Below are 26,359 nucleotides of genomic sequence, written 5' to 3'. Positions count from 1 at the left end.
GTGCAATGTTTTGCAACAACTGGTCCCTGGATCTCGCCTTTATCAAGATATCATCCAAGTACGGGATAATTGTGACTCCTTGCTTGCGAAGGAGAACCATCATTTCCGCCATCACCCTGGTGAAAATCCTCGGAGCCGTGGACAGACCAAACGGCAACGTCTGAAATTAGTAATGACAATCCTGAATTGCAAACCTCAGGTAGCTTGATGCAGTGGCTAAACGGAACATGTAAGTAGGCATCCTTATGTCTACCAAAACCATGAAATCTCCTTCCTCCGGACTGGAGATCCCTACTCTGAGAGATTCCATCTTGAAATTGAATTTCTTTAGGTAGAAATTGAGGGATTTAAGATTTCAGATTGGTCTGACTGAGCCTTCCGGCTTCGGGACCACGAAGAGGCTTGAATAAAAGCCTTCTCCCTGCTGACTAATGCCGATTTGAACAATCGGTGAGGGGGAACGTCTTGAAACCCCAGTTTGTACCCTTGGGACACTATTTGTAAAACCCACGAGTCCAGGTCCAAATTAATCCAGAACTGACTGAAGTGTTTTAGACGTGCCCCCACTGGTGTGGGCTCCTCCAAGAGAGCCCCAGCGTCATGCAGTGGATTTGGCAGAAGCAGAGGACGATCTCTGCTCCTGCGATCTTGAAGAGGCTACAGACCTCTTCCCTCTTCTCCTTCCTCTACCTGCAAAGAAAGGGGAATCTTAACTTCTTGCATATCTATTGGGCCAAAATGACTGCGTTAGATAATGATGCGTCTTCATCCGTTGAGAGGGAACATAGGGCAAGAAGGTTGACTTACCTGCGGGAGCTGCCGAGATCAAATTAACTAGGCCGTCGCCAAACAAGGCTTCACCTTCATAGGGAAGAGACTCCCTTTCTTCTTGGAGTCAGCATCAGCATTCCCTTGGTGAATACACAATGCCCTCCTATCCGAGACTGCCATGAAATTGGCCCGTGAACTCAAGAGTCCTATATCCCTTGCAGTCGTAAGTATGCTGCAGTGTCCTTGATATGATCTAACGTAAGGAGCATCCCATGTCTCCAGGATATCTATATCGGATGACAAGGTATTCGACCAATTCTTGAATACTACTACTCACCCATGCGCATGTAATGGCAGGTCTAAGTAAATGTACCCGTGGTAGTTCGCATTGTGCGTTGGAAGGCACAAAGTAAGCAGACAGGAGAAGTCAGGATAGTGCGCAAGGGCATAGAAGGGAGCGGCTCAAGAATAGAGAAGTGGAAACAGACAGCAAACTAGGCTGGAGAGAGACCTGAGACAAAGAGATCTGAATTATACGAGAGCCGACCAGGGGAAACACAAATTATGCAGTCAAGTTTCCCACATTTGGGGAAATCGCAGGAGCAGCACACCCAGAGTGCAATGGGTGAGCCTTGCCCTGGGAGAAGCACCTTCATGATCATAGTATCTCACCTGGCAGGTAAGTAGGAGTTGGGCTAGAGCTGGGGAGGGTCGCTGCTCAGGCACCCCCCTGTCAAGTGAAGGAGATCCAACTGAGGCAGCACAAGGAAACTCTCGAAAGAAGAACAAGGCTAGAGGAAGATCTGAGACAAAGAAATCTGACTTTTACCAGAGCTGACCAGAGGAAAGCACAAACACAGTCCCCCACTACCACAAATAATGCAGTCAAGTTACCCACATTTGGGGAAATCACAGGGGTCAGCATACCCAGAATGCAATGAATGAACCTCACCCTGGGAGAACAATCTTCATGACCATGGTATCTCCTATGCAAAATAAGTATGATTTGGGATAGGGCTGGGGAGGGCCGCTGCTCAGGCACATCTCTGTCAAGTAAAGGAGATTCAACTGAGGCAGCACAAGGGAACTCTCATCTGGGGACAACAACTGCAGGGAGAACACATATTTTCAGATGAACATGGGAGGGCAGAAGGCTGACTAATACTGAAGCACCACTAAACAACAAACCAAATGCAACAACTAGTACAAGCATTCCTGGGGGAAGGTCTGCAGAAGACGGATTTGCATACGGTGATGTCATCCAAGCAGTGTGCCAAAGTTGGCTGGAACCCTCAACTGCATATGAAAAGAGAAAAGGGGTATGCAGGGCATGGCGGCCTTCTGCGGCGCTTGGATGACCCCTAGTTTGCATTAAACACCCCCACCCTCCTTCGGTGTGGGGCTCATGTTGGCCATGCCCCAGCCCCTGAAGCATTCAAGCTGATTTCTTGCAGCAGCTGGGCACTGTAACAGCTCCAGAGCTGCTCTGTAAGGCAAGTAAAAGGGTGTGGGCCCTGCAGCACTACCTGTAGTTTGCATTGTGCATTGTAAGGCACTAAGTAAGCAGATTGGAGGAGAAGTCAGGATAGTGCACAAGGGTATAGAAGGGAGGGGCTAAAGAAAAAAGAAGTGGAAACAGACAGCAAACTAGGCTGGAGAGAGACCTGAGACAAAGAGATCTGAATTATATGAGAGCTGACCAGGGGAAACACAAATTATGCAGTCAAGTTTCCCACATTTGGGGAAATCACAGGGGCAGCACACCCAGAGTGCAATGGGTGATCCTTGCCCTGGGAGAAGCAACTTCATGATCATAGTATCTCACCTGACAGGTAAGTAGGAGTTGAGCTAGAGCTGGGGAGGGTCGCTGCTCGGGCACCCCCCTGTCAAGTGAAGGAGATCCAACTGAGGCAGCACAAGGGAACTCTCGAAAGAAGAACAAGGCTAGAGGAAAATCTGAGACAAAGAAATCTGACTTTTACCAGAGATGACCAGAGGAAAGCACAAACACAGTCCCCCACTACCACAAATAATGCAGTCGAGTTTGCCACATTTGGGGAAATCACAGGGGTCAGCATACCCAGAATGCAATGAATGAACCTCACCCTGGGAGAACAATCTTCATGACCATGGTATCGGCTATGCAAAATAAGTATGATTTGGGATAGGGCTGGGGAGGGCCGCTGCTCAGGCACATCTCTGTCAAGTAAAGGAGATTCAACTGAGGCAGCACAAGGGAACTCTCATCTGGGGACAACAACTGCAGAGAGAACACATATTTTCAGATGAACATGGGAGGGCAGAAGGCTGCCTAATACTGAAGCACCCCCAAACAACAAACCAAATGCAACAACTAGTGCTAGCATTCCTGGGGGAAGGCTGCAGCAGATGGATTTGCATATGGTGATGTCATCCAAGCAGTGGGTCAAAGTTGGCTTCAACCCTCGTCTGCATATGAAAAGAGAAAAGGGGCGTGCAGGGCATGGCAGCCTTTTGCAGCACTTGGATGACCCCTAGTTCGCATTAAACATCTCCACCCTCCTTCGGTGTGGGTCTCATGTTGGCTATGCACCATCCCCTAAAGTATTCAAGCTGATTTCTTGCAGCAGCTGGGCACTGTAACAGCTCCAGAGCTGCTCTGTAAGGCAAATAAAAGGTTGCAGGACCTGCAGCACTACCTGTAGTTTGCATTGTGCGTTGGAAGGCACAAAGTAAGCAGACGGGAGAAGTCAGGATAGTGCGCAAGGGCATAGAAGGGAGCGGCTCAAGAAAAGAGAAGTGTAAACAGACAGCAAACTAGGCTGGAGAGAGACCTGAGACAAAGAGATCTGAATTATACGAGAGCCGACCAGAGGAAACACAAATTATGCAGTCAAGTGTCCCACATTTGGGGAAATCACAGGAGCAGCACACCCAGAGTGCAATGGGTGAGCCTTGCCCTGGGAGAAGCACCTTCCTGATCATAGTATCTCACCTGGCAGGTAAGTAGGAGTTGGGCTAGAGCTGGGGAGGGTCGCTGCTCAGGAACCCCCATGTCAAGTGAAGGAGATCCAACTGAGGCAGCACAAGGGAACTCTCGAAAGAAGAACAAGGCTAGAGGAAGATCTGAGACAAAGAAATCTGACTTTTACCAGAGCTGACCAGAGGAAAGCACAAACACAGTCCCCCACTACCACAAATAATGCAGTCGAGTTTCCCACATTTGGAGAAATCACAGGGGTCAGCATACCCAGAATGCAATGAATGAACCTCACCCTGGGAGAACAATCTTCATGACCATGGTATCTTCTATGCAAAATAAGTATGATTTGGGATAGGGCTGGGGAGGGCCGCTGCTCAGGCACATCTCTGTCAAGTAAAGGAGATTCAACTGAGGCAGCACAAGTGAACTCTCATCTGGGGACAACAACTGCAGGGAGAACACATATTTTCAGATGAACATGGGAGGGCAGAAGGCTACCTAATACTGAAGCACCCCCAAACAACAAACCAAATGCAACAACTAGTGCAAGCATTCCTGGGGGAAGGCCTGCAGCAGATGGATTTGCATATGGTGATGTCATCCAAGCAGTGGGTCAAAGTTGGCTTCAACCCTCATCTGCATATGAAAAGAGAAAAGGGGCGTGCAGGGCATGGCAGCCTTTTTCGGCGCTTGGATGACCCCTAGTTCGCATTAAACACCTCCACCCTCCTTCGGTGTGGGGCTCATGTTGGCTATGCCCCAGCCCCTGAAGCATTCAAGCTGATTCCTTGCAGCAGCTGGGCACTGTAAAAGCTCCAGAGCTGCTCTGTAAGGCAAATAAAAGGGTGTGGGACCTGCAGCACTACCTGTAGTTCGCATTGTGCGTTGGAAGGCACAAAGTAAGCAGACGGGAGAAGTCAGGATAGTGCGCAAGGGCATAGAAGGGAGCGGCTCAAGAAAAGAGAAGTGGAAACAGACAGCAAACTAGGCTGGAGAGAGACCTGAGACAAAAAGATCTGAATTATACGAGAGCCGACCAGGGGAAACACAAATTATGCAGTCAAGTTTCCCACATTTGGGGAAATCGCAGGAGCAGCACACCCAGAGTGCAATGGGTGAGCCTTGCCCTGGGAGAAGCACCTTCATGATCATAGTATCTCACCTGGCAGGTAAGTAGGAGTTGGGCTAGAGCTGGGGAGGGTCGCTGCTCGGGCACCCCCCTGTCAAGTGAAGGAGATCCAACTGAGGCAGCACAAGAGAACTCTCGAAAGAAGAACAAGGCTAGAGGAAAATCTGAGACAAAGAAATCTGACTTTTACCAGAGCTGACCAGAGGAAAGCACAAACACAGTCCCCCACTACCACAAATAATGCAGTCGAGTTTCCCCACATTTGGGGAAATCTCAGGGGTAAGCATACCCAGAATGCAATGAATGAACCTCACCCTGGGAGAACAATCTTCATGACCATGGTATCTCCTATACAAAATAAGTATGATTTGGGATAGGGCTGGGGAGGGCCGCTGCTCAGGCACATCTCTGTCAAGTAAAGGAGATTCAACTGAGGCAGCACAAGGGAACTCTCATCTGGGGACAACAACTGCAGGGAGAACACATATTTTCAGATGAACATGGGAAGGCAGAAGGCTGCCTAATACTGAAGCACCCCCAAACAACAAACCAAATGCAACAACTAGTACAAGCATTCCAGGGGGAAGGTCTGCAGAAGACGGATTTGCATACGGTGATGTCATCCAAGCAGTGGGCCAAAGTTGGCTGGAACCCTCATCTGCATATGAAAAGAGAAAAGGAGTATGCAGGACATGGCGGCCTTTTGCGGCGCTTGGATGACCCCTAGTTTGCATTAAACACCCCCACCCTCCTTCGGTGTGGGGCTCATGTTGGCCATGCCCCAGCCCCTGAAGCATTCAAGCTGATTTATTGCAGCAGCTGGGCACTGTAACAGCTCCAGAGCTGCTCTGTAAGGCAAGTAAAAGGGTGTGGGCCCTGCAGCACTACCTGTAGTTTGCATTGTGAATTGTAAGGCACAAAGTAAGCAGACGGGAGGAGAAGTCAGGATAGTGCACAAGGGTATAGAAGGGAGGGGCTCAAGAAAAAAGAAGTGGAAACAGACAGCAAACTAGGCTGGAGAGAGACCTGAGACAAAGAGATCTGAATTATATGAGAGCCGACCAGGGGAAACACAAATTATGCAGTCAAGTTTCCCACATTTGGGGAAATCACTGGGGTAGCACACCCAGAGTGCAATGGGTGATCCTTGCCCTGGGAGAAGCAACTTCATGATCATAGTATCTCACCTGGCAGGTAAGTAGGAGTTGGGCTACAGCTGGGGAGGGTCGCTGCTCGGGCACCCCCCTGTCAAGTGAAGGAGATCCAACTGAGGCAGCACAAGGAATCTCTCGAAAGAAGAACAAGGCTAGAGGAAGATCTGAGACAAATAAATCTGACTTTTACCAGAGCTGACCAGAGGAAAGAACAAACACAGTCCCCCACTACCACAAATAATGCAGTCGAGTTTCCCACATTTGGGGAAATCATACGGGTCAGCATACCCAGAATGCAATGAATGAACCTCACCCTGGGAGAACAATCTTCATGACCATGGTATCTCCTATGCAAAATAAGTATGATTTGGGATAGGGCTGGGGAGGGCCGCTGCTCAGGCACATCTCTGTCAAGTAAAGGAGATTCAACTGAGGCAGCACAAGGGAACTCTCATCTGGGGACAACAACTGCAGGGAGAACACATATTTTCAGATGTACATGGGAGGGCAGAAGACTACCTAATACTGAAGCACCCCCAAACAACAAACCAAAGGCAACAACTAGTGCAAGCATTCCTGGGGGAAGGCCTGCAGCAGATGGATTTGCATATGGTGATGTCATCCAAGCAGTGGGTCAAAGTTGGCTTCAACCCTCGTCTGCATATGAAAAGAGAAAAGGGGCGTGCAGGGCATGGCAGCCTTTTTCGGGGCTTGGATGACCCCTAGTTCGCATTAAACACCTTCACCCTCCTTCGGTGTGGGGCTCATGTTGGCTATGCCCCAGCCCCGAAGCATTCAAGCTGATTTCTTGCAGCAGTTGGGCACTGTAACAGCTCCAGAGCTGCTCTGTAAGGCAAGTAAAAGGGCGTGGGACCTGCAGCACTACCTGTAGTTCGCATTGTGCGTTGGAAGGCACAAATTAAGCAGACGGGAGAAGTCAGGATAGTGCGCAAGGGCATAGAAGGGAGCGGCTCAAGAAAAGAGAAGTGGAAACAGACAGCAAACTAGGCTGGAGAGAGACCTGAGACAAAGAGATCTGAATTATACGAGAGCCGACCAGGGGAAACACAAATTATGCAGTCAAGTTTCCCACATTTGGAGAAATCACAGGAGCAGCACACCCAGAGTGCAATGGGTGAGCCTTGCCCTGGGAGAAGCACCTTCATGATCATAGTATCTCACCTGGCAGGTAAGTAGGAGTTGGGCTAGAGCTGGGGAGGGTCGCTGCTCGGGCACCCCCCTGTCAAGTGAAGGAGATCCAACTGAGGCAGCACAAGGAATCTCTCGAAAGAAGAACAAGGCTAGAGGAAGATCTGAGACAAATAAATCTGACTTTTACCAGAGCTGACCAGAGGAAAGAACAAACACAGTCCCCCACTACCACAAATAATGCAGTCGAGTTTCCCACATTTGGGGAAATCATACGGGTCAGCATACTCAGAATGCAATGAATGAACCTCACCCTGGGAGAACAATCTTCATGACCATGGTATCTCCTATGCAAAATAAGTATGATTTGGGATAGGGCTGGGGAGGGCCGCTGCTCAGGCACATCTCTGTCAAGTAAAGGAGATTCAACTGAGGCAGCACAAGGGAACTCTCATCTGGGGACAACAACTCCAGGGAGAACACACATTTTCAGATGAACATGGGAGGGCAGAAGGCTGCCTAATACTGAAGCACCCCCAAACAACAAACCAAATGCAACAACTAGTGCAAGCATTCCTGGGGGAAGGCCTGCAGCAGATGGATTTGAATATGGTGATGTCATCCAAGCAGTGAGTCAAAGTTGGCTTCAACCCTCATCTGCATATGAAAAGAGAAAAGGGGCGTGCAGGGCATGGCGGCCTTTTGCGGCGCTTGGATGACCCCTAGTTCGCATTAAACGCCTCCACCCTCCTTCGGTGTGGGGCTCATGTTGGCTATGCCCCAGCCCCTGAAGCATTCAAGCTGATTTCTTGCAGCAGCTGAGCACTGTAACAGCTCCAGAGCTGCTCTGTAAGGCAAGTAAAAGGGTGTGGGCCCTGCAGCACTACCTGTAGTTCGCATTGTGCGTTGGAAGGCACAAATTAAGCAGACAGGAGAAGTCAGGATAGTGCGCAAGGGCATAGAAGGGAGCGGCTCAAGAAAAGAGAAGTGGAAACAGACAGCAAACTAGGCTGGAGAGAGACCTGAGACAAAAAGATCTGAATTATACGAGAGCCGACCAGGGGAAACACAAATTATGCAGTCAAGTTTCCCACATTTGGGGAAATCACAGGAACAGCACACCCAGAGTGCAATGGGTGAGCCTTGCCCTGGGAGAAGCACCTTCCTGATCATAGTATCTCACCTGGCAGGTAAGTAGGAGTTGGGCTAGAGCTGGGGAGGGTCGCTGCTCGGGCACCCCCCTGTCAAGTGAAGGAGATCCAACTGAGGCAGCACAAGGGAACTCTCGAAAGAAGAACAAGGCTAGAGGAAGATCTGAGACAAAAAAATCTGACTTTTACCAGAGCTGACCAGAGGAAAGAACAAACACAGTCCCCCACTACCACAAATAATGCAGTCGAGTTTCCCACATTTGGGGAAATCACAGGGGTCAGCATACCCAGAATGCAATGAATGAACCTCACCCTGGGAGAACAATTTTCATGACCATGTTATCTCCTATGCAAAATAAGTATGATTTGGGATAGGGCTGGGGAGGGCCGCTGCTCAGGCACATCTCTGTCAAGTAAAGGAGATTCAACTGAGGCAGTACAAGGGAACTCTCATCTGGGGACAACAACTGCAGGGAGAACACATATTTTCAGATGAACATGGGAGGGCAGAAGGCTACCTAATACTGAAGCACCCCCAAACAACAAACCAAATGCAACAACTATTGCAAGCATTCCTGGGGGAAGGCCTGCAGCAGATGGATTTACATATGGTGATGTCATCCAAGCAGTGGGTCAAAGTTGGCTTCAACCCTCGTCTGCATATGAAAAGAGAAAAGGTGCGTGCAGGGCATGGCAGCCTTTTTCGGCGCTTGGATGACCCCTAGTTCGCATTAAACACCTCCACCCTCCTTCGGTGTGGGGCTCATGTTGGCTATGCCCCAGCCCCTGAAGCATTCAAGCTGATTTCTTGCAGCAGCTGGGCACTCTAACAGCTCCAGAGCTGCTCTGTAAGGCAAGTAAAAGGGCGTGGGCCCTGCAACACTACCTGTAGTTCGCATTGTGCGTTGGAAGGCACAAATTAAGCAGACGGGAGAAGTCAGGATAGTGCGCAAGGGCATAGAAGGGAGCGGCTCAAGAAAAGAGAAGTGGAAACAGACAGCAAACTAGGCTGGAGAGAGACCTGAGACAAAGAGATCTGAATTATACGAGAGCCGACCAGGGGAAACACAAATTATGCAGTCAAGTTTCCCACATTTGGAGAAATCACAGGAGCAGCACACCCAGAGTGCAATGGGTGAGCCTTGCCCTGGGAGAAGCACCTTCATGATCATAGTATATCACCTGGCAGGTAAGTAGGAGTTGGGCTAGAGCTGGGGAGGGTCGCTGCTCGGGCACCCCCCTGTCAAGTGAAGGAGATCCAACTGAGGCAGCACAAGGGAACTCTCGAAAGAAGAACAAGGCTAGAGGAAAATCTGAGACAAAGAAATCTGACTTTTACCAGAGCTGACCAGAGGAAAGAACAAACACAGTCCCCCACTACCACAAATAATGCAGTCGAGTTTCCCACATTTGGGGAAATCATACGGGTCAGCATACTCAGAATGCAATGAATGAACCTCACCCTGGGAGAACAATCTTCATGACCATGGTATCTCCTATGCAAAATAAGTATGATTTGGGATAGGGCTGGGGAGAGTCGCTGCTCGGGCACCCCCCTGTCAAGTGAAGGAGATCCAACTGAGGCAGCACAAGGAATCTCTCGAAAGAAGAACAAGGCTAGAGGAAAATCTGAGACAAAGAAATCTGACTTTTACCAGAGCTGACCAGAGGAAAGAACAAACACAGTCCCCCACTACCACAAATAATGCAGTCGAGTTTCCCACATTTGGGGAAATCATACGGGTCAGCATACTCAGAATGCAATGAATGAACCTCACCCTGGGAGAACAATCTTCATGACCATGGTATCTCCTATGCAAAATAAGTATGATTTGGGATAGGGCTGGGGAGGGCCGCTGCTCAGGCACATCTCTGTCAAGTAAAGGAGATTCAACTGAGGCAGCACAAGGGAACTCTCATCTGGGGACAACAACTGCAGGGAGAACACATATTTTCAGATGTACATGGGAGGGCAGAAGACTACCTAATACTGAAGCACCCCCAAACAACAAACCAAAGGCAACAACTAGTGCAAGCATTCCTGGGGGAAGGCCTGCAGCAGATGGATTTGCATATGGTGATGTCATCCAAGCAGTGGGTCAAAGTTGGCTTCAACCCTCGTCTGCATATGAAAAGAGAAAAGGGGCGTGCAGGGCATGGCAGCCTTTTTCGGGGCTTGGATGACCCCTAGTTCGCATTAAACACCTTCACCCTCCTTCGGTGTGGGGCTCATGTTGGCTATGCCCCAGCCCCGAAGCATTCAAGCTGATTTCTTGCAGCAGTTGGGCACTGTAACAGCTCCAGAGCTGCTCTGTAAGGCAAGTAAAAGGGCGTGGGACCTGCAGCACTACCTGTAGTTCGCATTGTGCGTTGGAAGGCACAAATTAAGCAGACGGGAGAAGTCAGGATAGTGCGCAAGGGCATAGAAGGGAGCGGCTCAAGAAAAGAGAAGTGGAAACAGACAGCAAACTAGGCTGGAGAGAGACCTGAGACAAAGAGATCTGAATTATACGAGAGCCGACCAGGGGAAACACAAATTATGCAGTCAAGTTTCCCACATTTGGAGAAATCACAGGAGCAGCACACCCAGAGTGCAATGGGTGAGCCTTGCCCTGGGAGAAGCACCTTCATGATCATAGTATCTCACCTGGCAGGTAAGTAGGAGTTGGGCTAGAGCTGGGGAGGGTCGCTGCTCGGGCACCCCCCTGTCAAGTGAAGGAGATCCAACTGAGGCAGCACAAGGAATCTCTCGAAAGAAGAACAAGGCTAGAGGAAGATCTGAGACAAATAAATCTGACTTTTACCAGAGCTGACCAGAGGAAAGAACAAACACAGTCCCCCACTACCACAAATAATGCAGTCGAGTTTCCCACATTTGGGGAAATCATACGGGTCAGCATACTCAGAATGCAATGAATGAACCTCACCCTGGGAGAACAATCTTCATGACCATGGTATCTCCTATGCAAAATAAGTATGATTTGGGATAGGGCTGGGGAGGGCCGCTGCTCAGGCACATCTCTGTCAAGTAAAGGAGATTCAACTGAGGCAGCACAAGGGAACTCTCATCTGGGGACAACAACTCCAGGGAGAACACACATTTTCAGATGAACATGGGAGGGCAGAAGGCTGCCTAATACTGAAGCACCCCCAAACAACAAACCAAATGCAACAACTAGTGCAAGCATTCCTGGGGGAAGGCCTGCAGCAGATGGATTTGAATATGGTGATGTCATCCAAGCAGTGAGTCAAAGTTGGCTTCAACCCTCATCTGCATATGAAAAGAGAAAAGGGGCGTGCAGGGCATGGCGGCCTTTTGCGGCGCTTGGATGACCCCTAGTTCGCATTAAACGCCTCCACCCTCCTTCGGTGTGGGGCTCATGTTGGCTATGCCCCAGCCCCTGAAGCATTCAAGCTGATTTCTTGCAGCAGCTGAGCACTGTAACAGCTCCAGAGCTGCTCTGTAAGGCAAGTAAAAGGGTGTGGGCCCTGCAGCACTACCTGTAGTTCGCATTGTGCGTTGGAAGGCACAAATTAAGCAGACAGGAGAAGTCAGGATAGTGCGCAAGGGCATAGAAGGGAGCGGCTCAAGAAAAGAGAAGTGGAAACAGACAGCAAACTAGGCTGGAGAGAGACCTGAGACAAAAAGATCTGAATTATACGAGAGCCGACCAGGGGAAACACAAATTATGCAGTCAAGTTTCCCACATTTGGGGAAATCACAGGAACAGCACACCCAGAGTGCAATGGGTGAGCCTTGCCCTGGGAGAAGCACCTTCCTGATCATAGTATCTCACCTGGCAGGTAAGTAGGAGTTGGGCTAGAGCTGGGGAGGGTCGCTGCTCGGGCACCCCCCTGTCAAGTGAAGGAGATCCAACTGAGGCAGCACAAGGGAACTCTCGAAAGAAGAACAAGGCTAGAGGAAGATCTGAGACAAAAAAATCTGACTTTTACCAGAGCTGACCAGAGGAAAGAACAAACACAGTCCCCCACTACCACAAATAATGCAGTCGAGTTTCCCACATTTGGGGAAATCACAGGGGTCAGCATACCCAGAATGCAATGAATGAACCTCACCCTGGGAGAACAATTTTCATGACCATGTTATCTCCTATGCAAAATAAGTATGATTTGGGATAGGGCTGGGGAGGGCCGCTGCTCAGGCACATCTCTGTCAAGTAAAGGAGATTCAACTGAGGCAGTACAAGGGAACTCTCATCTGGGGACAACAACTGCAGGGAGAACACATATTTTCAGATGAACATGGGAGGGCAGAAGGCTACCTAATACTGAAGCACCCCCAAACAACAAACCAAATGCAACAACTATTGCAAGCATTCCTGGGGGAAGGCCTGCAGCAGATGGATTTACATATGGTGATGTCATCCAAGCAGTGGGTCAAAGTTGGCTTCAACCCTCGTCTGCATATGAAAAGAGAAAAGGTGCGTGCAGGGCATGGCAGCCTTTTTCGGCGCTTGGATGACCCCTAGTTCGCATTAAACACCTCCACCCTCCTTCGGTGTGTGGCTCATGTTGGCTATGCCCCAGCCCCTGAAGCATTCAAGCTGATTTCTTGCAGCAGCTGGGCACTCTAACAGCTCCAGAGCTGCTCTGTAAGGCAAGTAAAAGGGCGTGGGCCCTGCAACACTACCTGTAGTTCGCATTGTGCGTTGGAAGGCACAAATTAAGCAGACGGGAGAAGTCAGGATAGTGCGCAAGGGCATAGAAGGGAGCGGCTCAAGAAAAGAGAAGTGGAAACAGACAGCAAACTAGGCTGGAGAGAGACCTGAGACAAAGAGATCTGAATTATACGAGAGCCGACCAGGGGAAACACAAATTATGCAGTCAAGTTTCCCACATTTGGAGAAATCACAGGAGCAGCACACCCAGAGTGCAATGGGTGAGCCTTGCCCTGGGAGAAGCACCTTCATGATCATAGTATATCACCTGGCAGGTAAGTAGGAGTTGGGCTAGAGCTGGGGAGGGTCGCTGCTCGGGCACCCCCCTGTCAAGTGAAGGAGATCCAACTGAGGCAGCACAAGGGAACTCTCGAAAGAAGAACAAGGCTAGAGGAAAATCTGAGACAAAGAAATCTGACTTTTACCAGAGCTGACCAGAGGAAAGAACAAACACAGTCCCCCACTACCACAAATAATGCAGTCGAGTTTCCCACATTTGGGGAAATCATACGGGTCAGCATACTCAGAATGCAATGAATGAACCTCACCCTGGGAGAACAATCTTCATGACCATGGTATCTCCTATGCAAAATAAGTATGATTTGGGATAGGGCTGGGGAGAGTCGCTGCTCGGGCACCCCCCTGTCAAGTGAAGGAGATCCAACTGAGGCAGCACAAGGAATCTCTCGAAAGAAGAACAAGGCTAGAGGAAGATCTGAGACAAATAAATCTGACTTTTACCAGAGCTGACCAGAGGAAAGAACAAACACAGTCCCCCATTACCACAAATAATGCAGTCGAGTTTCCCACATTTGAGGAAATCATACGGGTCAGCATACCCAGAATGCAATGAATGAACCTCACCCTGGGAGAACAATCTTCATGACCATGGTATCTCCTATGCAAAATAAGTATGATTTGGGATAGGGCTGGGGAGGGCCGCTGCTCAGGCACATCTCTGTCAAGTAAAGGAGATTCAACTGAGGCAGCACAAGGGAACTCTCATCTGGGGACAACAACTGCAGGGAGAACACATATTTTCAGATGAACATGGGAGGGCAGAAGGCTACCTAATACTGAAGCACCCCCAAACAACAAACCAAATGCAACAACTAGTGCAAGCATTCCTGGGGGAAGGCCTGCAGCAGATGGATTTGCATATGGTGATGTCATCCAAGCAGTGGGTCAAAGTTGGCTTCAACCCTCGTCTGCATATGAAAAGAGAAAAGGGGCGTGCAGGGCATGGCAGCCTTTTTCGGCGCTTGGATGACCCCTAGTTCGCATTAAACACCTCCACCCTCCTTCGGTGTGGGGCTCATGTTGGCTATGCCCCAGCCCCGAAGCATTCAAGCTGAGTTCTTGCAGCAGCTGGGCACTGTAACAGCTCCAGAGCTGCTCTGTAAGGCAAATAAAAGGGTGTGGGACCTGCAGCACTACCTGTAGTTCGCATTGTGCATTGGAAGGCACAAATTAAGCAGACGGGAGAAGTCAGGATAGTGCGCAAGGGCATAGAAGGGAGCGGCTCAAGAAAAGAGAAGTGGAAACAGACAGCAAACTAGGCTGGAGAGAGACCTGAGACAAAGAGATCTGAATTATACGAGAGCCGACCAGGGGAAACACAAATTATGCAGTCAAGTTTCCCACATTTGGAGAAATCACAGGAGCAGCACACCCAGAGTGCAATGGGTGAGCCTTGCCCTGGGAGAAGCACCTTCATGATCATAGTATATCACCTGGCAGGTAAGTAGGAGTTGGGCTAGAGCTGGGGAGGGTCGCTGCTCGGGCACCCCCCTGTCAAGTGAAGGAGATCCAACTGAGGCAGCATAAGGGAACTCTCGAAAGAAGAACAAGGCTAGAGGAAGATCTGAGACAAAAAAATCTGACTTTTACCAGAGCTGACCAGAGGAAAGAACAAACACAGTCCCCCACTACCACAAATAATGCAGTCGAGTTTCCCACATTTGGGGAAATCACAGGGGTCAGCATACCCAGAATGCAATGAATGAACCTCACCCTGGGAGAACAATCTTCATGACCATGGTATCTCCTATGCAAAATAAGTATGATTTGGGATAGGGCTGGGGAGGGCCGCTGCTCAGGCACATCTCTGTCAAGTAAAGGAGATTCAACTGAGGCAGCACAAGGGAACTCTCATCTGGGGACAACAACTGCAGGGAGAACACATATTTTCAGATGAACATGGGAGGGCAGAAGGCTACCTAATACTGAAGCACCCCCAAACAACAAACCAAATGCAACAACTAGTGCAAGCATTCCTGGGGGAAGGCCTGCAGCAGATGGATTTGCATATGGTGATGTCATCCAAGCAGTGGGTCAAAGTTGGCTTCAACCCTCGTCTGCATATGAAAAGAGAAAAGGGGCGTGCAGGGCATGGCAGCCTTTTTCGGCGCTTGGATGACCCCTAGTTCGCATTAAACACCTCCACCCTCCTTCGGTGTGGGGCTCATGTTGGCTATGCCCCAGCCCCGAAGCATTAAAGCTGATTTCTTGCAGCAGCTGGGTACTGTAACAGCTCCAGAGCTGCTCTGTAAGGCAAGTAAAAGGGCGTGGGCCCTGCAGCACTACCTGTAGTTTGCATTGTGCGTTGGAAGGCACAAATTAAGCAGACGGGAGAAGTCAGGATAGTGCGCAAGGGCATAGAAGGGAGCGGCTCAAGAAAAGAGAAGAGGAAACAGACAGCAAACTAGGCTGGAGAGAGACCTGAGACAAAGAGATCTGAATTATACGAGAGCCGACCAGGGGAAACACAAATTATGCAGTCAAGTCTCCCACATTTTGAGAAATCACAGGAGCAGCACACCCAGAGTGCAATGGGTGAGCCTTGCCCTGGGAGAAGCACCTTCATGATCATAGTATATCACCTGGCAGGTAAGTAGGAGATGGGCTAGAGCTGGGGAGGGTCGCTGCTCGGGCACCCCCCTGTCAAGTGAAGGAGATCCAACTGAGGCAGCACAAGTGAACTCTCGAAAGAAGAACAAGGCTAGAGGAAGATCTGAGACAAAGAAATCTGACTTTTACCAGAGCTGACCAGAGGAAAGCAAAAACACAGTCCCCCACTACCACAAATAATGCAGTCGAGTTTCCCACATTTGGGGAAATCACAGGGGTCAGCATACCCAGAATGCAATGAATGAACCTCACCCTGGGAGAACAGTCTTCATGACCATGGTATCTCCTATGCAAAATAAGTATGATTTGGGATAGGGCTGGGGAGGGCCGCTGCTCAGGCACATCTCTGTCAAGTAAAGGAGATTCAACTGAGGCAGCACAAGGGAACTCATCTGGGGACAACAACTGCAGGGAGAACACATATTTTCAGATGAACATGGGAGGGCAGAAGGCTACCTAATACTGAAGCACCCCCAAACAACAAACCAAATGCAACAACTAGTGCAAGCATTCCTGGGGGAAGGCCTGCAGCAGATGGATTTGCATATGGTGATGTCATCCAAGCAGTGGGTCAAAGTTGGCTTCAACCCTCGTCTGCATATGAAAAGAGAAAAGGGGCGTGCAGGGCATGGCAGCCTTTTTTGGCGCTTGAATGACCCCTAGTTCGCATTAAACACCCCCACCCTCCTTCGGTGTGGGGCTCATGTTGGCTATGCCCCAGCCCCTGAAGCATTCAAGCTGATTTCTTGCAGCAGCTGGGCACTCTAACAGCTCCAGAGCTGCTCTGTAAGGCAAGTAAAAGGGTGTGGGCCCTGCAGCACTACCTGTAGTTTGCATTGTGCATTGTAAGGCACTAAGTAAGCAGACGGGAGGAGAAGTCAGGATAGTGCACAAGGGTATAGAAGGGAGGGGCTCAAGAAAAAAGAAGTGGAAACAGACAGCAAACTAGGCTGGAGAGAGACCTGAGACAAAGAGATCTGAATTATATGAGAGCTGACCAGGGGAAACACAAATTATGCAGTCAAGTTCCCCACATTTGGGGAAATCGCAGGAGCAGCACACCCAGAGTGCAATGGGTGATCCTTGCCCTGGGAGAAGCAACTTCATAATCATAGTATCTCACCTGGCAGGTAAATAGGAGTTGGGCTAGAGCTGGGGAGGGTCGCTGCTCGGGCACCCCCCTGTCAAGTGAAGGAGATCCAACTGAGGCAGCACAAGGGAAATCTCGAAAGAAGAACAAGGCTAGAGGAAAATCTGAGACAAATAAATCTGACTTTTACCAGAGCTGACCAGAGGAAAGCACAAACACAGTCCCCCCCTACCACAAATAATGCAGTCGAGTTTCCCACATTTGGGGAAATCACAGGGGTCAGCATACCCAGAATGCAATGAATGAACCTAACCCTGGGAGAACAATCTTCATGACCATGGTATCTCCTATGCAAAATAAGTATGATTTGGGATAGGGCTGGGGAGGGCCGCTGCTCAGAAACATCTCTGTCAAGTAAAGGAGATTCAACTGAGGCAGCACAAGGGAACTCTCATCTGGGGACAACAACTGCAGGGAGAACACATATTTTCAGATGAACATGGGAGGGCAGAAGGCTACCTAATACTGAAGCACCCCCAAACAACAAACCAAATGCAACAACTAGTGCAAGCATTCCTGGGGGAAGGCCTGCAGCAGATGGATTTGCATATGGTGATGTCATCCAAGCAGTGGGTCAAAGTTGGCTTCAACCCTCGTCTGCATATGAAAAGAGAAAAGGGGCGTGCAGGGCATGGCAGCCTTTTTCGGCGCTTGGATGACCCCTAGTTCGCATTAAACACCTCCACCCTCCTTCGGTGTGGGGCTCATGTTGGCTATGCCCCAGCCCCGAAGCATTAAAACTGATTTCTTGCAGCAGCTGGGTACTGTAACAGCTCCAGAGCTGCTCTGTAAGGCAAGTAAAAGGGTGTGGGCCCTGCAGCACTACCTGTAGTTTGCATTGTGCGTTGGAAGGCACAAATTAAGCAGACGGGAGAAGTCAGGATAGTGCGCAAGGGCATAGAAGGGAGCGGCTCAAGAAAAGAGAAGTGGAAACAGACAGCAAACTAGGCTGGAGAGAGACCTGAGACAAAGAGATCTGAATTATACGAGAGCCGACCAGGGGAAACACAAATTATGCAGTCAAGTCTCCCACATTTTGAGAAATCACAGGAGCAGCACACCCAGAGTGCAATGGGTGAGCCTTGCCCTGGGAGAAGCACCTTCATGATCATAGTATATCACCTGGCAGGTAAGTAGTAGATGGGCTAGAGCTGGGGAGGGTCGCTGCTCGGGCACCCCCCTGTCAAGTGAAGGAGATCCAACTGAGGCAGCACAAGTGAACTCTCGAAAGAAGAACAAGGCTAGAGGAAGATCTGAGACAAAGAAATCTGACTTTTAAGAGAGCTGACCAGAGGAAAGCAAAAACACAGTCCCCCACTACCACAAATAATGCAGTCGAGTTTCCCACATTTGGGGAAATCACAGGGGTCAGCATACCCAGAATGCAATGAATGAACCTCACCCTGGGAGAACAGTCTTCATGACCATGGTATCTCCTATGCAAAATAAGTATGATTTGGGATAGGGCTGGGGAGGGCCGCTGCTCAGGCACATCTCTGTCAAGTAAAGGAGATTCAACTGAGGCAGCACAAGGGAACTCATCTGGGGACAACAACTGCAGGGAGAACACATATTTTCAGATGAACATGGGAGGGCAGAAGGCTACCTAATACTGAAGCACCCCCAAACAACAAACCAAATGCAACAACTAGTGCAAGCATTCCTGGGGGAAGGCCTGCAGCAGATGGATTTGCATATGGTGATGTCATCCAAGCAGTGGGTCAAAGTTGGCTTCAACCCTCGTCTGCATATGAAAAGAGAAAAGGGGCGTGCAGGGCATGGCAGCCTTTTTCGGCGCTTGAATGACCCCTAGTTCGCATTAAACACCCCCACCCTCCTTCGGTGTGGGGCTCATGTTGGCTATGCCCCAGCCCCTGAAGCATTCAAGCTGATTTCTTGCAGCAGCTGGGCACTGTAACAGCTCCAGAGCTGCTCTGTAAGGCAAGTAAAAGGGTGTGGGCCCTGCAGCACTACCTGTAGTTTGCATTGTGCATTGTAAGGCACTAAGTAAGCAGACGGGAGGAGAAGTCAGGATAGTGCACAAGGGTATAGAAGGGAGGGGCTCAAGAAAAAAGAAGTGGAAACAGACAGCAAACTAGGCTGGAGAGAGACCTGAGACAAAGAGATCTGAATTATATGAGAGCTGACCAGGGGAAACACAAATTATGCAGTCAAGTTCCCCACATTTGGGGAAATCGCAGGAGCAGCACACCCAGAGTGCAATGGGTGATCCTTGCCCTGGGAGAAGCAACTTCATAATCATAGTATCTCACCTGGCAGGTAAATAGGAGTTGGGCTAGAGCTGGGGAGGGTCGCTGCTCGGGCACCCCCCTGTCAAGTGAAGGAGATCCAACTGAGGCAGCACAAGGGAAATCTCGAAAGAAGAACAAGGCTAGAGGAAAATCTGAGACAAATAAATCTGACTTTTACCAGAGCTGACCAGAGGAAAGCACAAACACAGTCCCCCCCTACCACAAATAATGCAGTCGAGTTTCCCACATGTGGGGAAATCACAGGGGTCAGCATACCCAGAATGCAATGAATGAACCTAACCCTGGGAGAACAATCTTCATGACCATGGTATCTCCTATGCAAAATAAGTATGATTTGGGATAGGGCTGGGGAGGGCCGCTGCTCAGAAACATCTCTGTCAAGTAAAGGAGATTCAACTGAGGCAGCACAAGGGAACTCTCATCTGGGGACAACAACTGCAGGGAGAACACAAATTTTCAGATGAAAATGGGAGGGCAGAAGGCTGCCTAATACTGAAGCACCCCCAAACAACAAACCAAATGCAACAACTAGTGCAAGCATTCCTGGGGGAAGGCCTGCAGCAGATGGATTTGCATATGGTGATGTCATCCAAGCAGTGAGTCAAAGTTGGCTTCAACCCTCGTCTGCATATGAAAAGAGAAAAGGGGCGTGCAGGGCATGGCGGCCTTTTGCGGCGCTTGGATGACCCCTAGTTCGCATTAAACGCCTCCACCCTCCTTCGGTGTGGGGCTCATGTTGGCTATGCCCCAGCCCCTGAAGCATTCAAGCTGATTTCTTGCAGCAGCTGGGCACTGTAACAGCTCCAGAGCTGCTCTGTAAGGCAAGTAAAAGGGTGTGGGCCCTGCAGCACTACCTGTAGTTCGCATTGTGCGTTGGAAGGCACAAATTAAGCAGACGGGAGAAGTCAGGATAGTGCGCAAGGGCATAGAAGGGAAAGGCTCAAGAAAAGAGAAGTGGAAACAGACAGCAAACTAGGCTGGAGAGAGACCTGAGACAAAGAGATCTGAATTATACGAGAGCCGACCAGGGGAAACACAAATTATGCAGTCAAGTTTCCCACATTTGGAAAAATCTCAGGAGCAGCAGACCCAGAGTGCAATGGGTGAGCCTTGACCTGGGAGAAGCAACTTCATGATCATAGTATCTCACCTGGCAGGTAAGTAGGAGTTGGGCTAGAGCTGGGGAGGGTCGCTGCTCGGGCACCCCCCTGTCAAGTAAAGGAGATCCAACTGAGGCAGCACAAGGAATCTCTCGAAAGAAGAACAAGGCTAGAGGAAGATCTGAGACAAATAAATTTGACTTTTACCAGAGCTGACCAGAGGAAAGAACAAACACAGTCCCCCACTACCACAAATAATGCAGTCGAGTTTCCCACATTTGGGGAAATCATACGGGTCAGCATACCCAGAATGCAATGAATGAACCTCACCCTGGGAGAATAATCTTCATGACCATGGTATCTTCTATGTAAAATAAGTATGATTTGGGATAGGGCTGGGGAGGGCCGCTGCTCAGGCACATCTCTGTCAAGTAAAGGAGATTCAACTGAGGCAGCACAAGGGAACTCTCATCTGGGGACAACAACTGCAGGGAGAACACATATTTTCAGATGAACATGGGAGGGCAGAAGGCTACCTAATACTGAAGCACCCCCAAACAACAAACCAAATGCAACAACTAGTGCAAGCATTCCTGGGGGATGGCCTGCAGCAGATGGATTTGCATATGGTGATGTCATCCAAGCAGTGGGTCAAAGTTGGCTTCAACCCTCGTCTGCATATGAAAAGAGAAAAGGGGCGTGCAGGGCATGGCAGCCTTTTTCGGCGCTTGGATGACCCCTAGTTCGTATTAAACACCTCCACCCTCCTTCGGTGTGGGGCTCGTGTTGGCTATGCCCCAGCCCCGAAGCATTCAAGCTGATTTCTTGCAGCAGCTGGGCACTGTAACAGCTCCAGAGCTGCTCTGTAAGGCAAATAAAAGGGTGTGGGACCTGCAGCACTACCTGTAGTTCGCATTGTGCGTTGGAAGGCACAAAGTAAGCAGATGGGAGAAGTCAGGATAGTGCGCAAGAGCATAGAAGGGAGCGGCTCAAGAAAATAGAAGTGGAAACAGACAGCAAACTAGGCTGGAGAGAGACCTGAGACAAAGAGATCTGAATTATACGAGAGCCGACCAGGGGAAACACAAATTATGCAGTCAAGTTTCCCACATTTGGGGAAATCGCAGGAGCAGCACACCCAGAGTGCAATGGGTGAGCCTTGCCCTGGGAGAAGCACCTTCATGATCATAGTATCTCACCTGGCAGGTAAGTAGGAGTTGGGCTAGAGCTGGGGAGGGTCGCTGCTCGGGCACCCCCCTGTCAAGTGAAGGAGATCCAACTGAGGCAGCACAAGGGAACTCTCGAAAGAAGAACAAGGCTAGAGGAAGATCTGAGACAAATAAATCTGACTTTTACCAGAGCTGACCAGAGGAAAGTACAAACACAGTCCCCCACTACCACAAATAATGCAGTCGAGTTTCCCACATTTGGGGAAATCACAGGGTCAGCATACCCAGAATGCAATGAATGAACCTCACCCTGGGAGAATAATCTTCATGACCATGGTATCTTCTATGTAAAATAAGTATGATTTGGGATAGGGCTGGGGAGGGCCGCTGCTCAGGCACATCTCTGTCAAGTAAAGGAGATTCAACTGAGGCAGCACAAGGGAACTCTCATCTGGGGACAACAACTGCAGGGAGAACACATATTTTCAGATGAACATGGGAGGGCAGAAGGCTACCTAATACTGAAGCACCCCCAAACAACAAACCAAATGCAACAACTAGTGCAAGCATTCCTGGGGGATGGCCTGCAGCAGATGGATTTGCATATGGTGATGTCATCCAAGCAGTGGGTCAAAGTTGGCTTCAACCCTCGTCTGCATATGAAAAGAGAAAAGGGGCGTGCAGGGCATGGCAGCCTTTTTCGGCGCTTGGATGACCCCTAGTTCGTATTAAACACCTCCACCCTCCTTCGGTGTGGGGCTCGTGTTGGCTATGCCCCAGCCCCGAAGCATTCAAGCTGATTTCTTGCAGCAGCTGGGCACTGTAACAGCTCCAGAGCTGCTCTGTAAGGCAAATAAAAGGGTGTGGGACCTGCAGCACTACCTGTAGTTCGCATTGTGCGTTGGAAGGCACAAAGTAAGCAGATGGGAGAAGTCAGGATAGTGCGCAAGAGCATAGAAGGGAGCGGCTCAAGAAAAGAGAAGTGGAAACAGACAGCAAACTAGGCTGGAGAGAGACCTGAGACAAAGAGATCTGAATTATACGAGAGCCGACCAGGGGAAACACAAATTATGCAGTCAAGTTTCCCACATTTGGGGAAATCGCAGGAGCAGCACACCCAGAGTGCAATGGGTGAGCCTTGCCCTGGGAGAAGCACCTTCATGATCATAGTATCTCACCTGGCAGGTAAGTAGGAGTTGGGCTAGAGCTGGGGAGGGTCGCTGCTCGGGCACCCCCCTGTCAAGTGAAGGAGATCCAACTGAGGCAGCACAAGGGAACTCTCGAAAGAAGAACAAGGCTAGAGGAAGATCTGAGACAAATAAATCTGACTTTTACCAGAGCTGACCAGAGGAAAGTACAAACACAGTCCCCCACTACCACAAATAATGCAGTCGAGTTTCCCACATTTGGGGAAATCACAGGGGTCAGCATACCCAGAACGCAATGAATGAACCTCACCCTGGGAGAACAGTCTTCATGACCATGGTATCTCCTATGCAAAATAAGTATGATTTGGGATAGGGCTGGGGAGGGCCGCTGCTCAGGCACATCTCTGTCAAGTAAAGGAGATTCAACTGAGGCAGCACAAGGGAACTCTCATCTGGGGACAACAACTGCAGGGAGAACACATATTTTCAGATGAACATGGGAGGGCAGAAGGCTGCCTAATACTGAAGCACCCCCAAACAACAAACCAAATGCAACAACTAGTGCAAGCATTCCTGGGGGAAGGCCTGCAGCAGATGGATTTGCATATGGTGATGTCATCCAAGCAGTGGGTCAAAGTTGGCTTCAACCCTCGTCTGCATATGAAAAGAGAAAAGGGGCGTGCAGGGCATGGCAGCCTTTTGCAGCACTTGGATGACCCCTAGTTTGCATTAAACATCTCCACCCTCCTTCGGTGTGGGGCTCATGTTGGCCATGCCCCAGCCCCTGAAGCATTCAAGCTGATTTCTTGCAGCAGCTGGGCACTGTAACAGCTCCAGAGCTGCTCTGTAAGGCAAGTAAAAGGGTGTGGGCCCTGCAGCACTACCTGTAGTTTGCATTGTGCATTGGAAGGCACAATGTAAGCAGATGGGAGGAGAAGTCAGGATAGTGCACAAGGGTATAGAAGGGAGGGGCTCAAGAAAAAAGAAGTGGAAACAGACAGCAAACTAGGCTGGAGAGAGACCTGAGACAAAGAGATCTGAATTATATGAGAGCCGACCAGGGGTAACACAAATTACGCAGTCAAGCTTCACACATTTGGGGAAATCGCAGGATCAGCACACCCAGAGTGCAATGGGTGATCCTTGCCCTGGGAGAAGCACCTACATGATCATAGTATCTCACCTGGCAGGTAAATAGGAGTTGGGCTAGAGCTGGGGAGGGTCGCTGCTCGGGCACCCCCCTGTCAAGTGAAGGAGATCCAACTGAGGCAGCACAAGGAAACTCTCGAAAGAAGAACAAGGCTAGAGGAAGATCTGAGACAAATAAATCTGACTTTTACCAGAGCTGACCAGAGGAAAGAACAAACACAGTCTCCCACTACCACAAATAATGCAGTCGAGTTTCCCACATTTGTGGAAATCACAGGGGTCAGCATACCCAGAATGCAATGAATGAACCTCACCCTGGGAGAACAATCTTCATGACCATGGTATCTCATATGCAAAATAAGTATGATTTGGGATAGGGCTGGGGAGGGCCGCTGCTCAGGCACATCTCTGTCAAGTAAAGGAGATTCAACTGAGGCAGCACAAGGGAACTCTCACCTGGGGACAACAACTGCAGGGAGAACACATATTTTCAGATGAACATGGGAGGGCAGAAGGCTACCTAATACTGAAGCACCCCCAAACAACAAACAAAATGCAACAACTAGTGCAAGCATTCCTGGGGGAAGGCCTGCAGCAGATGGATTTGCATATGGTGATGTCATCCAAGCAGTGGGTCAAAGTTGGCTTCAACCCTCGTCTGCATATGAAAAGAGAAAAGGGGCGTGCAGGGCATGGCAGCCTTTTGCGGCGCTTGGATGACCCCTAGTTCGCATTAAACACCTTCACCCTCCTTCGGTGTGGGGCTCATGTTGGCTATGCCCCAGCCCCTGAAGCATTCAAGCTGATTTCTTGCAGCAGCTGGGCACTGTAACAGCTCCAGAGCTGCTCTGTAAGGCAAATAAAAGTGTGTGGGACCTGCAGCACTACCTGTAGTTCGCATTGTGCGTTGGAAGGCACAAAGTAAGCAGACGGGAGAAGTCAGGATAGTGCGCAAGGGCATAGAAGGTAGCGGCTCAAGAAAAGAGAAGTGGAAACAGACAGCAAACTAGGCTGGAGAGAGACCTGAGACAAAGAGATCTGAATTATATGAGAGCTGACCAGGGGAAACACAAATTATGCAGTCAAGTTTCCCACATTTGGGGAAATCGCAGGAGCAGCACACCCAGAGTGCAATGGGTGATCCTTGCCCTGGGAGAAGCAACTTCATGATCATAGTATCTCACCTGGCAGGTAAGTAGGAGTTGGGCTAGAGCTGGGGAGGGTCGCTGCTCGGGCACCCCCCTGTCAAGTGAAGGAGATCCAACTGAGGCAGCACAAGGGAGCTCTCGAAAGAAGAACAAGGCTAGAGGAAGATCTGAGACAAAGAAATCTGACTTTTACCAGAGCTGACCAGAGGAAAGCACAAACACAGTCCCTCACTATCACAAATAATGCAGTCCAGTTTCCCACATTTGGGGAAATCACAGGGGTCAGCATACCCAGAATGCAATGAATGAACCTCACCCTGGGAGAACAATCTTCATGACCATGGTATCTCCTATGCAAAATAAGTATGATTTGGGATAGAGCTGGGGAGGGCCGCTGCTCAGGCACATCTCTGTCAAGTAAAGGAGATTCAACTGAGGCAGCACAAGGGAACTCTCATCTGGGGACAACAACTGCAGGGAGAACACATATTTTCAGATGAACATGGGAGGGCAGAAGGCTGCCTAATACTGAAGCACCCCCAAACAACAAACCAAATGCAACAACTAGTGCAAGCATTCCTGGGGGAAGGCCAGCAGCAGATGGATTTGCATATGGTGATGTCATCCAAGCAGTGGGTCAAAGTTGGCTTCAACCCTCATCTGCATATGAATAGAGAAGAGGGGCGTGCAGGGCATGGCGGCCTTTTGCGGCGCTTGGATGACCCCTAGTTCGCATTAAACACCTCCACCCTCCTTCGGTGTGGGGCTCATGTTGGCTATGCCCCAGCCCCTGAAGCATTCAAGCTGATTTCTTGCAGCAGCTGGGCACTGTAACAGCTCCAGAGCTGCTCTGTAAGGCAAGTAAAAGGGTGTGGGCCCTGCAGCACTACCTGTAGTTCGCATTGTGCGTTGGAAGGCACAAAGTAAGCAGACGGGAGGAGAAGTCAGGATAGTGCACAACGGTATAGAAGGGAGGGGCTCAAGAAAAAAGAAGTGGAAACAGACAGCAAACTAGGCTGGAGAGAGACCCGAGACAAAGAGATCTGAATTATATGAGAGCCGAACAGGGGAAACACAAATTATGCAGTCAAGTTTCCCACATTTGGGGAAATCACAGGGGCAGCACACCCAGAGTGCAATGGGTGATCCTTGCCCTGGGAGAAGCAGCTTCATGATCATAGTATCTCACCTGGCAGGTAAGTAGGAGTTGGGCTAGAGCTGGGGAGGGTCGCTGCTCGGGCACCCCCCTGTCAAGTGAAGGAGATCCAACTGAGGCAGCACAAGGGAACTCTCGAAAGAAGAACAAGGCTAGAGGAA

General features: G+C 49.8%; 39 non-coding genes and 6 pseudogenes across 39 annotated transcripts; all 45 read right to left on the bottom strand.

The window, feature by feature from the left end:
• Positions 1-1,295: 1,295 nt before the first annotated feature.
• On the bottom strand, positions 1,296-1,458 carry LOC135014378 (U1 spliceosomal RNA). The gene has a single exon (XR_010212919.1). It is a non-coding gene; the product is annotated as a U1 spliceosomal RNA (small nuclear RNA).
• A 152-nt stretch (positions 1,459-1,610) lies between these two features.
• On the bottom strand, positions 1,611-1,774 carry LOC135014275 (U1 spliceosomal RNA). Its single transcript, XR_010212819.1, has one exon. It is a non-coding gene; the product is annotated as a U1 spliceosomal RNA (small nuclear RNA).
• Positions 1,775-2,469: 695 nt separating this feature from the next.
• LOC135014433 (U1 spliceosomal RNA) lies at positions 2,470-2,611 on the bottom strand (annotated as a pseudogene).
• A 152-nt stretch (positions 2,612-2,763) lies between these two features.
• Positions 2,764-2,927, bottom strand: LOC135014342 (U1 spliceosomal RNA). Its single transcript, XR_010212884.1, has one exon. It is a non-coding gene; the product is annotated as a U1 spliceosomal RNA (small nuclear RNA).
• Positions 2,928-3,597: 670 nt separating this feature from the next.
• On the bottom strand, positions 3,598-3,760 carry LOC135014395 (U1 spliceosomal RNA). The gene has a single exon (XR_010212931.1). It is a non-coding gene; the product is annotated as a U1 spliceosomal RNA (small nuclear RNA).
• Positions 3,761-3,912: 152 nt separating this feature from the next.
• LOC135014299 (U1 spliceosomal RNA) lies at positions 3,913-4,076 on the bottom strand. The gene has a single exon (XR_010212842.1). It is a non-coding gene; the product is annotated as a U1 spliceosomal RNA (small nuclear RNA).
• Positions 4,077-4,747: 671 nt separating this feature from the next.
• Positions 4,748-4,910, bottom strand: LOC135014377 (U1 spliceosomal RNA). Its single transcript, XR_010212918.1, has one exon. It is a non-coding gene; the product is annotated as a U1 spliceosomal RNA (small nuclear RNA).
• Positions 4,911-5,062: 152 nt separating this feature from the next.
• LOC135014282 (U1 spliceosomal RNA) lies at positions 5,063-5,227 on the bottom strand. The gene has a single exon (XR_010212825.1). It is a non-coding gene; the product is annotated as a U1 spliceosomal RNA (small nuclear RNA).
• Positions 5,228-5,922: 695 nt separating this feature from the next.
• LOC135014467 (U1 spliceosomal RNA) lies at positions 5,923-6,064 on the bottom strand (annotated as a pseudogene).
• Positions 6,065-6,216: 152 nt separating this feature from the next.
• On the bottom strand, positions 6,217-6,380 carry LOC135014337 (U1 spliceosomal RNA). Its single transcript, XR_010212879.1, has one exon. It is a non-coding gene; the product is annotated as a U1 spliceosomal RNA (small nuclear RNA).
• Positions 6,381-7,050: 670 nt separating this feature from the next.
• On the bottom strand, positions 7,051-7,213 carry LOC135014413 (U1 spliceosomal RNA). The gene has a single exon (XR_010212948.1). It is a non-coding gene; the product is annotated as a U1 spliceosomal RNA (small nuclear RNA).
• A 152-nt stretch (positions 7,214-7,365) lies between these two features.
• On the bottom strand, positions 7,366-7,529 carry LOC135014319 (U1 spliceosomal RNA). Its single transcript, XR_010212862.1, has one exon. It is a non-coding gene; the product is annotated as a U1 spliceosomal RNA (small nuclear RNA).
• Positions 7,530-8,200: 671 nt separating this feature from the next.
• On the bottom strand, positions 8,201-8,363 carry LOC135014393 (U1 spliceosomal RNA). The gene has a single exon (XR_010212929.1). It is a non-coding gene; the product is annotated as a U1 spliceosomal RNA (small nuclear RNA).
• A 152-nt stretch (positions 8,364-8,515) lies between these two features.
• On the bottom strand, positions 8,516-8,679 carry LOC135014291 (U1 spliceosomal RNA). Its single transcript, XR_010212834.1, has one exon. It is a non-coding gene; the product is annotated as a U1 spliceosomal RNA (small nuclear RNA).
• Positions 8,680-9,350: 671 nt separating this feature from the next.
• On the bottom strand, positions 9,351-9,513 carry LOC135014441 (U1 spliceosomal RNA). Its single transcript, XR_010212964.1, has one exon. It is a non-coding gene; the product is annotated as a U1 spliceosomal RNA (small nuclear RNA).
• Positions 9,514-9,665: 152 nt separating this feature from the next.
• On the bottom strand, positions 9,666-9,829 carry LOC135014318 (U1 spliceosomal RNA). Its single transcript, XR_010212861.1, has one exon. It is a non-coding gene; the product is annotated as a U1 spliceosomal RNA (small nuclear RNA).
• Positions 9,830-9,981: 152 nt separating this feature from the next.
• Positions 9,982-10,145, bottom strand: LOC135014317 (U1 spliceosomal RNA). The gene has a single exon (XR_010212860.1). It is a non-coding gene; the product is annotated as a U1 spliceosomal RNA (small nuclear RNA).
• Positions 10,146-10,815: 670 nt separating this feature from the next.
• Positions 10,816-10,978, bottom strand: LOC135014412 (U1 spliceosomal RNA). The gene has a single exon (XR_010212947.1). It is a non-coding gene; the product is annotated as a U1 spliceosomal RNA (small nuclear RNA).
• A 152-nt stretch (positions 10,979-11,130) lies between these two features.
• Positions 11,131-11,294, bottom strand: LOC135014316 (U1 spliceosomal RNA). Its single transcript, XR_010212859.1, has one exon. It is a non-coding gene; the product is annotated as a U1 spliceosomal RNA (small nuclear RNA).
• Positions 11,295-11,965: 671 nt separating this feature from the next.
• On the bottom strand, positions 11,966-12,128 carry LOC135014392 (U1 spliceosomal RNA). The gene has a single exon (XR_010212928.1). It is a non-coding gene; the product is annotated as a U1 spliceosomal RNA (small nuclear RNA).
• A 152-nt stretch (positions 12,129-12,280) lies between these two features.
• On the bottom strand, positions 12,281-12,444 carry LOC135014290 (U1 spliceosomal RNA). Its single transcript, XR_010212833.1, has one exon. It is a non-coding gene; the product is annotated as a U1 spliceosomal RNA (small nuclear RNA).
• A 671-nt stretch (positions 12,445-13,115) lies between these two features.
• Positions 13,116-13,278, bottom strand: LOC135014440 (U1 spliceosomal RNA). Its single transcript, XR_010212963.1, has one exon. It is a non-coding gene; the product is annotated as a U1 spliceosomal RNA (small nuclear RNA).
• Positions 13,279-13,430: 152 nt separating this feature from the next.
• LOC135014315 (U1 spliceosomal RNA) lies at positions 13,431-13,594 on the bottom strand. The gene has a single exon (XR_010212858.1). It is a non-coding gene; the product is annotated as a U1 spliceosomal RNA (small nuclear RNA).
• A 152-nt stretch (positions 13,595-13,746) lies between these two features.
• Positions 13,747-13,910, bottom strand: LOC135014359 (U1 spliceosomal RNA). The gene has a single exon (XR_010212901.1). It is a non-coding gene; the product is annotated as a U1 spliceosomal RNA (small nuclear RNA).
• A 670-nt stretch (positions 13,911-14,580) lies between these two features.
• Positions 14,581-14,743, bottom strand: LOC135014439 (U1 spliceosomal RNA). Its single transcript, XR_010212962.1, has one exon. It is a non-coding gene; the product is annotated as a U1 spliceosomal RNA (small nuclear RNA).
• A 152-nt stretch (positions 14,744-14,895) lies between these two features.
• Positions 14,896-15,059, bottom strand: LOC135014488 (U1 spliceosomal RNA). The gene has a single exon (XR_010212986.1). It is a non-coding gene; the product is annotated as a U1 spliceosomal RNA (small nuclear RNA).
• Positions 15,060-15,729: 670 nt separating this feature from the next.
• Positions 15,730-15,892, bottom strand: LOC135014472 (U1 spliceosomal RNA). The gene has a single exon (XR_010212978.1). It is a non-coding gene; the product is annotated as a U1 spliceosomal RNA (small nuclear RNA).
• A 152-nt stretch (positions 15,893-16,044) lies between these two features.
• LOC135014288 (U1 spliceosomal RNA) lies at positions 16,045-16,208 on the bottom strand. Its single transcript, XR_010212831.1, has one exon. It is a non-coding gene; the product is annotated as a U1 spliceosomal RNA (small nuclear RNA).
• A 693-nt stretch (positions 16,209-16,901) lies between these two features.
• Positions 16,902-17,043, bottom strand: LOC135014483 (U1 spliceosomal RNA; annotated as a pseudogene).
• Positions 17,044-17,195: 152 nt separating this feature from the next.
• Positions 17,196-17,359, bottom strand: LOC135014513 (U1 spliceosomal RNA). Its single transcript, XR_010213008.1, has one exon. It is a non-coding gene; the product is annotated as a U1 spliceosomal RNA (small nuclear RNA).
• Positions 17,360-18,029: 670 nt separating this feature from the next.
• LOC135014471 (U1 spliceosomal RNA) lies at positions 18,030-18,192 on the bottom strand. The gene has a single exon (XR_010212977.1). It is a non-coding gene; the product is annotated as a U1 spliceosomal RNA (small nuclear RNA).
• Positions 18,193-18,344: 152 nt separating this feature from the next.
• On the bottom strand, positions 18,345-18,508 carry LOC135014287 (U1 spliceosomal RNA). Its single transcript, XR_010212830.1, has one exon. It is a non-coding gene; the product is annotated as a U1 spliceosomal RNA (small nuclear RNA).
• Positions 18,509-19,201: 693 nt separating this feature from the next.
• On the bottom strand, positions 19,202-19,343 carry LOC135014482 (U1 spliceosomal RNA; annotated as a pseudogene).
• Positions 19,344-19,495: 152 nt separating this feature from the next.
• LOC135014272 (U1 spliceosomal RNA) lies at positions 19,496-19,659 on the bottom strand. The gene has a single exon (XR_010212816.1). It is a non-coding gene; the product is annotated as a U1 spliceosomal RNA (small nuclear RNA).
• Positions 19,660-20,330: 671 nt separating this feature from the next.
• LOC135014507 (U1 spliceosomal RNA) lies at positions 20,331-20,493 on the bottom strand. The gene has a single exon (XR_010213003.1). It is a non-coding gene; the product is annotated as a U1 spliceosomal RNA (small nuclear RNA).
• A 152-nt stretch (positions 20,494-20,645) lies between these two features.
• Positions 20,646-20,809, bottom strand: LOC135014383 (U1 spliceosomal RNA). Its single transcript, XR_010212923.1, has one exon. It is a non-coding gene; the product is annotated as a U1 spliceosomal RNA (small nuclear RNA).
• Positions 20,810-21,479: 670 nt separating this feature from the next.
• Positions 21,480-21,642, bottom strand: LOC135014376 (U1 spliceosomal RNA). Its single transcript, XR_010212917.1, has one exon. It is a non-coding gene; the product is annotated as a U1 spliceosomal RNA (small nuclear RNA).
• A 152-nt stretch (positions 21,643-21,794) lies between these two features.
• On the bottom strand, positions 21,795-21,957 carry LOC135014365 (U1 spliceosomal RNA). The gene has a single exon (XR_010212907.1). It is a non-coding gene; the product is annotated as a U1 spliceosomal RNA (small nuclear RNA).
• A 670-nt stretch (positions 21,958-22,627) lies between these two features.
• On the bottom strand, positions 22,628-22,790 carry LOC135014375 (U1 spliceosomal RNA). The gene has a single exon (XR_010212916.1). It is a non-coding gene; the product is annotated as a U1 spliceosomal RNA (small nuclear RNA).
• A 152-nt stretch (positions 22,791-22,942) lies between these two features.
• Positions 22,943-23,106, bottom strand: LOC135014280 (U1 spliceosomal RNA). The gene has a single exon (XR_010212823.1). It is a non-coding gene; the product is annotated as a U1 spliceosomal RNA (small nuclear RNA).
• Positions 23,107-23,780: 674 nt separating this feature from the next.
• Positions 23,781-23,943, bottom strand: LOC135014506 (U1 spliceosomal RNA). Its single transcript, XR_010213002.1, has one exon. It is a non-coding gene; the product is annotated as a U1 spliceosomal RNA (small nuclear RNA).
• A 152-nt stretch (positions 23,944-24,095) lies between these two features.
• LOC135014364 (U1 spliceosomal RNA) lies at positions 24,096-24,259 on the bottom strand. The gene has a single exon (XR_010212906.1). It is a non-coding gene; the product is annotated as a U1 spliceosomal RNA (small nuclear RNA).
• Positions 24,260-24,951: 692 nt separating this feature from the next.
• Positions 24,952-25,093, bottom strand: LOC135014426 (U1 spliceosomal RNA; annotated as a pseudogene).
• Positions 25,094-25,245: 152 nt separating this feature from the next.
• LOC135014327 (U1 spliceosomal RNA) lies at positions 25,246-25,409 on the bottom strand. The gene has a single exon (XR_010212869.1). It is a non-coding gene; the product is annotated as a U1 spliceosomal RNA (small nuclear RNA).
• A 701-nt stretch (positions 25,410-26,110) lies between these two features.
• Positions 26,111-26,246, bottom strand: LOC135014456 (U1 spliceosomal RNA; annotated as a pseudogene).
• Positions 26,247-26,359: the final 113 nt, after the last annotated feature.

The sequence above is a fragment of the Pseudophryne corroboree genome, unplaced genomic scaffold, assembly GCF_028390025.1.
Source record: "Pseudophryne corroboree isolate aPseCor3 unplaced genomic scaffold, aPseCor3.hap2 scaffold_280, whole genome shotgun sequence".
NCBI lineage: Eukaryota > Metazoa > Chordata > Amphibia > Anura > Myobatrachidae > Pseudophryne > Pseudophryne corroboree.
This window is presented reverse-complemented; position numbering and strand designations above follow the sequence as displayed.